Source organism: Nicotiana tabacum, chromosome 8, assembly GCF_000715075.1.
Source record: "Nicotiana tabacum cultivar K326 chromosome 8, ASM71507v2, whole genome shotgun sequence".
In the NCBI taxonomy this organism is placed as follows: domain Eukaryota; kingdom Viridiplantae; phylum Streptophyta; class Magnoliopsida; order Solanales; family Solanaceae; genus Nicotiana; species Nicotiana tabacum.
In genome coordinates this window covers 68,093,296-68,100,786 of record NC_134087.1, presented here as the reverse complement: position 1 = coordinate 68,100,786, position 7,491 = coordinate 68,093,296, and positions in this window count along the sequence as shown.

The window sequence follows — 7,491 nt, the reverse complement described above, 5'->3', positions numbered from 1 at the left end:
CGAGACTCATCAGTGGTAGACGGGCCAAGGAAATATCTACCCAACTCCACTCCTTGAAAATCCGAGCCCGTGATCAAGAATTGACCCGATGGGGTCACCTGCGACGTCCCTGGAGTGTCATAAATGCCAAGGCTGTAAGACGGCATGTCGGTCTCATGCATGCCACCTCCCATATCAACAGCAACATCATCAGCAGGAGCCTCAAACCCCCCTTGATGGGGACCTCCTCTCCACCCACGACCACGTCGTCCGGCACCAGCAGGTCGTCGGGGAGCAGCAGCAGCTCGTCGGCCACCACCTCGTGGCATACCACGACCTTGCTGGTGATGCAGGAAACGGAGGCTCACTAGGTTCCCCGAAGTGTTCGGGAACAAGACCCCCCAAATAGAAGGAGCAACAACAGCCTCGTATATTGCTCCACATCCGCCTCCGCTGAGTCGTCGGTGATAGTATCGTGGATCTGCACCAAGTGGTCTCTAATGGGGACCAACTGCATACGACTGCTCCCAATTGCTACATCTGGGTCCTCGGACCTGAAGCCCGTGAGCCTGTGCAGCATATCCATATATGAATCCCGATTAAAATATCTCATATTCCCAGACAGTAAAACTGGCAAGCCATCAGTGGACAGGCCATATAAAATCTCGACGTCCTGGAGTGTGATGGTGGCTTCGCCGATGGGCAGATGGAAAGTGTGCGTCTCCGGTCGCCACCGCTCAATTAACGCCGTGATCAAAGCATAGTCGAGCTGTATCCGGCCAATGCTAATGATCCTATATAATCTCATCTCCTCCAGGTGATGGACCACACGGGGATGTAGAACGCGGGAATGAGTCAAAAACTCCCACAATAAATCCACTCTCCTGCCCCGAAAAGTCTGCGTAAGCAACTCTCCCCCCATATATGCTCGGATCTATGCTGGGGCTGTAGGGGTAGTAGCTCCGACGTCCGAGGGCCGGGATGTATAGGTGCATCCATGTCGTCAACTGTAAATTCATAATTTTTAATAACTATCATTAATAATTATGTGTTTTTTTATAATTTAAATTCATATTTTTTAACAACTTAATTGTAAAAATTATATATATACTTATGGGTTCCGGGCTAGATTTTCTGAGGCCCAGTGGTACCAAACTATCATTAATAATTTTATCTTTTTTTATAATTTATATTCATATTTTTTAATAACTTAATTGTAAAAATTATATATATATATAATTTTTATAATTATGGGTTTCGTGCTAGATTTTCTGAGGCCCAGTGGTACCAAACTATCATTAATAATTTTATGTTTTTTTTATAATTTTTATTCATATTTTTTAATAACTTAATTGTAAAAATTATATATATAAATTATATATATACTTATGAGTTTCGTGCTAGATTTTCTGAGGCCCAGTGGTACCAAACTATCATTAATAATTTTATGTTTTATATATAATTTTTATAATTATGGGTTTCGTGCTAGATTTTCTGAGGCCCAGTGGTACCAAACTATCATTAATAATTTTATGTTTTTTTTTATAATTTTTATTCATATTTTTTAATAAATTAATTGTAAAAATTATATATATATATATATATATATATATATATATATATATATATATATATATACCTATTGGTTCCGGGCTAGATATTTAGAGGCTCAGTGGCACAATATAAGATAATTAAACAAAATGAATTCTAAGCTAAAATACTACACAATACTACGCTACAAGACTCTAAATTTTACTACACTAAAAGGGTCTACGTTTTACTACGCTAAAAAGGTCTACATTTTACTACGCTAAAAAATAATCTAAACTAAACGGCATAAAAACACATAAATATACATGAGGATATTAACAAACACATTTTTAGACTAATTTACATATTTTTATACAACACTAAAATTAAATCCGGATAAAATTTAACATGCTAGTTTCGGAAAAAATAAACACAAACCGAAATAGAACACATACAATTCAAGTAATATGCATTGTTATAAAAGTTTTAACTTAAAATAAATCGAAATACCTCGATTTAGAATTTTCGGAATGTAAATAGATCGAAATTTTGACTCCGGAAGAGTGAATCCACAATAACACGACGTGGGACCACCAATCTTCAACTTTTATGTGCCGGGGGGACCCAAAAATTTTTTTTTTTTAAAAAAATGGGGCAGAATCGGGGGGGACCGGGGTAAAATAATGGAGATGAAACGAAGAAGAAGAAGACGGAGGGATTTTTAATAAGGCGTATAACGCCATTAATAATGGTGCTATGTCAGTTTTTAATTAATATAGGCCACAAAAAGTGGTGCTATACAGTAACGGTGCAGTTACCGTTACTGTATAGCACCACTTTTTGTGGCGTTATATATAGTTTAGTAATCTTTTTTTTAACACTTATTTTCGTATTTTGAGTCAAAAAGAATCACATTTGGTCTTACCCTCTGAATCGAACATCACCTCAAGTCATTTCCCTTCTTTTTCTTTTTGCTTTCTCTAAAAGTTATTAATTCCGTATATTAAAATAATGCAACAGCATTTCAGAAAAGATGTACTTATAGTGTGTGAAATGGGAATGGGCAGACCGCAGACTGACTACACCTTTGGCTCTTTATTTAGACGCGTCTGTCCCTTGCGACTCAACGTATTTGACCAAATCTTTTTGTTAAGGCTAATTAATACAATAAGCAAATGATTTGTAGAACAAAATCTAATAAATAGAATTTCCTTCATTTGCTTGACGTTTACCTGTTAGTAATATAGTCCTGAACCGAAATGTTATCTATTTGGACTCAAAATATTTAAATAAGTGAAAAAAAAACTTAATGACCAAAATATGTAAAACGCGGTTATGAACCACGTTTTACCTTACCTTAACGGTCGTTTGCGACTATAAAACATGGTTTCAAGCCGCGTTCTCCACCGCAACAAGAGTATATGAACATGTCCCTCTCTCTTTCATCAGGGGCGGCCTGACAAATTTTGTGGCCTAAAGCCAAACTTTACGAGGGGCCTTAATTTTTAATTTTTTATTATTTGTTTGAAGTCTATTTTTTTTTATCTTTTCTTAGATACAAAATTGTTAATAATTTTTTTATAATCAATAACTCCTAATAAGTATTAATCAATTGACAATATAGCTAATCCGTTTAACCTTTCTTGTGAAATTGTTGATCTTAGGTATGATTTTATCAGTTTTAATTTTGTAAACTTCTTTCCGCTGAAGCAACAGTAACATGAGTTATTAACATTTTTCCATAAGCAATTTAGGCATTTGGAAAAGAATTAAACCCTTTTATTTTAAGGAAAATGCATAAGTACCCTCCTGTCCTATACCCGGATTCCCAACTACACACTTTTTCTTTGCGGGAATCCTATTACCTCCCTAAACTTATTTTAAATGTAATTATTTTCACCCTTAACGTTGACAACCAAACTCTTGGTAACTGGTGAGCTACACGCGCCTCCACATGTATTTTTAGTACTTTTTTTATTCTTTCTTCTTTTTCTTATCCTTTTTTCTTATTTCTTATTATTCTCATATTTTTTTTGGTTATTTCATTCTTTTTCCTTTTGTTTTGGTCACCGGCGGCATAAAATAGTGGTCGTCGGAATTTCACAAACACTATTTTTTCCGGCGATTTTTTTTTCCGACAACAGATTTTTATCCCGATCTAAGTGTGTTTTGTTATATATATATATATATTTTTTCTTGAAAGTATAATTTATGTGTGGGAGGAAGAACAAAAGAAATAAAACCGAATATAAGCTGAGAAAATTTTTTCCAGTTAAAATTTCAATACATCATGTTTTTGAGATTCATTATTAACATTCGCATCAAATTATTACTTCCTGTATATCACACATTTCTTACAAAATTCGGGCTCGATATTCATTTCAAGTGCAATTTCCTTGGTAGAAATCATAGCAGTTGCAAATCATTCTTATCTATATTTGTCAAAGAAAGAAATTAGACCTTTTCACTTTGCAAAACTTTTTTTTAAACTTATACATAGTTTATAAGGTGTTAAAAAAAATGAGGCCCCCACAAATATGGGGCCTAAAGCGGTTGCTTTACTTGCTTTATTTGCTTTGTATATGTGTGTGTGTGTGTCAAAAATGGTAAATTCTAAACCATTACTTAATAATATAATATAAGCTACATTTGTCACTGTCAAAGAAAAGGACAAATGAAAGACAGGGACGATATATATATATATAATAAAAAAATATTAAATATTTTTAAATCTATAATTTTAAAAGTATAGTGGATCCTATAATTTAAAGTCTAAATCCTTCAAATTTAAATTCTTAATTCATCTTATTCTTATAGCAATATACTTGTTCGTCTATTAATAACAAGAATAACAATATATTCGGTATATTTCTATTAATATACTTGTACGTCTATTAAAAATAATACTTAAAATCTTCGGTGCAAGAATACATATCTATTTTTCTGCACGCGTAAAAGAATATATCATAACAATGTTAAGAATTAGTTTGTCTTTTTGTTAGTAGAAATTATTGTTTCAAATAAGATGAAGAGGATTATGGGAATTTGGGATATGGCGGGGAGGCAAGTGTGTCAGAGTAGGGTACTTACTATAGTAGTAGGTTTTTACAAAAAATGGGAGTGGGACTCAAGTATTTAATGGGAGGAAAAATGAAATTGTGGAAAACGCGGTTTGAAAACACAGTATTAAAGCGCGTTGTACCTTAGCGTCCCAACCGGCCGTTAAGGTAAAATGTTGTTCATAATTGTGTTTTGCATATTTTGGTCATTAAGTTTTTTTTTCCACCTACTTAAATATTTTGAGTTCAAAAAGACAATATTTCGGTTCCAATCTCGATAGTAATATTCATGCACAACACGACAGCACCTCTATAAAGTACATAAATTTATCATTAGGAAAATTCTTTTTGAGAAAGATATTAAATTGCTACAGTTATTTGACATATTTGATGATTTGATCCGTTCAAATTAAAACATGATTCTAGGACGTCAAGTATTTTAATAACAATAACAACAACACATCCAGTATAATCTTATAAGTGGAGTTTGATAATAGTAGTGTGTGCGTATGCTTTATCCTACCTTGTGAAGGTAGAGCGGTTGTTTCTGATAGATTTTCGACTCAACAAATCACAACAGTTTTGAAAAAGAAATACAATAATGGATCGTAGAAGCCATAAAAAAAAGTAGTGACACAACAAGATAATAAAGTTACCAAAGCAAAAGAAACAACAGATAGTAATAAAAATTTAAGAATAAGAAAATTATGGGAATAATATCAATACTACTTATATGCAAAAGAAATTGTTCGATTACCTACTAACCTTCCACCATCCTATCTAGAGGCGGACCCAGGATTTAGAGGTTTTGGGTGCTAAAAATTTTGAACATAGTCATATTACAATTTATATTGTCTAAATAGGATATAAATTTAATCGATTTGGTCTATTTGGATTTCGGTTCGGATTATTCATCTTTGGAGTTAATATAAACAAATCGATCGAGCAAAAAGATTGCGTAATAATTATAATAACTTGAAAAAAAAGCATAAAAATTCAACTGGATTATGTATTTATGACAAAAACTTATACTAATAAGCACTCTAAACATTAAGTAAGTTTACAGACATTTTTCAATTTATATTTTTTTATGAAAATTATCTCACTCGATATTATATACAAACTGTCCTACTTTAGAGCAATCTGACAACAAAATAAACTTTTATCATTGACTAAACAATAACTTATCAATATTTTTTTTTATTTTGGTTTCTACAAATAGATTATCAGAGTTGTGGTCCTGAAGAAAACAATGAATTTTTCATTATCTATTAATAAATCAAGGAGTTAGGAAACTGCAACAATGTAGATTTCGTTGAATAGATTTGTGAAAGAACTTTTTTAAAAATATTTTTTGTTAAATGTTTAAAGGAAAAAAAGGAGAAAAAAATTTCAAAATAAATTAATAAAATCAAAGAAAAAGTCAATAGGACCTACTAATAGACAAAAAGGTGCAATTAAGTAAGGAGAAGGAAAAAACGAAAATAAAACAATAAGCTAGGCCAGATTTGAACCCCAACCATTGGGGTGAAATTGGTGGTGCCTTACCAGTGGCACCTTGAGCCATTTTGTTATTGAGGGTGCCACTTAAAATATTTGTATACATTCCTTCTATATATACATGTATGTATATATATTATTGCATAGTCTCGGCCTACTCTCATTTCTACAAATGACTAGTGGAAAATGGCCTGCGCTGACCCCGGACCCAAACCTAATAAAAGTATATAGTATTATTTTATGAAAGAAATAAAGAACTTTTCACATAGAGTAACCTATACTATGATTAATTTTTGGAGTTGTGATGTATCAATTTCGAGTACTCAATCTGATGATTTGTTATTTGAAATATACATGTGCAAGTCCACAGTTATTAGCCCTGAAAGCTCACGAAATGGTCTCTGGGTAAAATAAGTGTATATTCAAAATGTTGACCAATAAGTAATAGAGTAATATCTATGTTTTTGGATCTAAATAAAGACGAATGTCTTTTCAGTTTGGCGCACTTTTATTTATGTCATTTACTGCTTTTTTCTGGCAACGAAAATTGTACTAAAGACAATAGTAACATCACATCTCCTTTCCAATTATAGATTGCAATGGAACTTCTCAGATGGATACCAGAATTAAATTAATTGTTCTAAGTAAAAGAACGAAAATTAAGAAAAAGTAAAGGGATAATGCATAAAATCCTCCCTGAACTATACGTGAAGCTGGTACGATACACTTTACCTTTGCGGGGTCCTATTACACCCTTATTCCGTAATTCTTTGTACCTTTATTGTTGACGTGAAGCACTGCGTGAGAACACCCCCTTCAAGCGCGTGAGAACTTAAAAAAAGGGCTATAACCTATACGAAATGGTCACGTGTCAATTCCAAAGCTGATTTTCAAGAATTCTTCATCCCATTTTATCACCCATTTTCAAGAGCTCCAAAAATAATTTTCGATGTCAAAATTCAACAAAAGTAGGCTAAATCAGCACCAATTAAGCTCAAATTTCAACTACACTCTATAACATCATCATCATCATACCCCAATGATCAATTTGGCCAACCACCAAGAATTTTGACAAACCCATTTTTTTTGTTCTATAAGTTTTTTCAAGGTTTAACAATGGTGGATTCGAAATTCTTTTTTTATTTTCGAATCTCGTCTAAAACTATGAATTTAGAATGAATTTAGTACTTGAATCTCAACTTTAAAACTTCAACGACGTCCGAATATGCTCAACACCTCTAATAATTTTTTAAGTTCATACAAAAATAATTGGTCTTTTTATTTTTCTAAATACAAAATAATATTTTCATTACATTTCGAATTAAAAAGAAAAGGAAAAGGAAGAAAATGAAATAGATTTTAAAAAAAGACAAAATTACATATGACAGCGCGTGTATTTCACCGTTTGCCAAATGTTTGATTC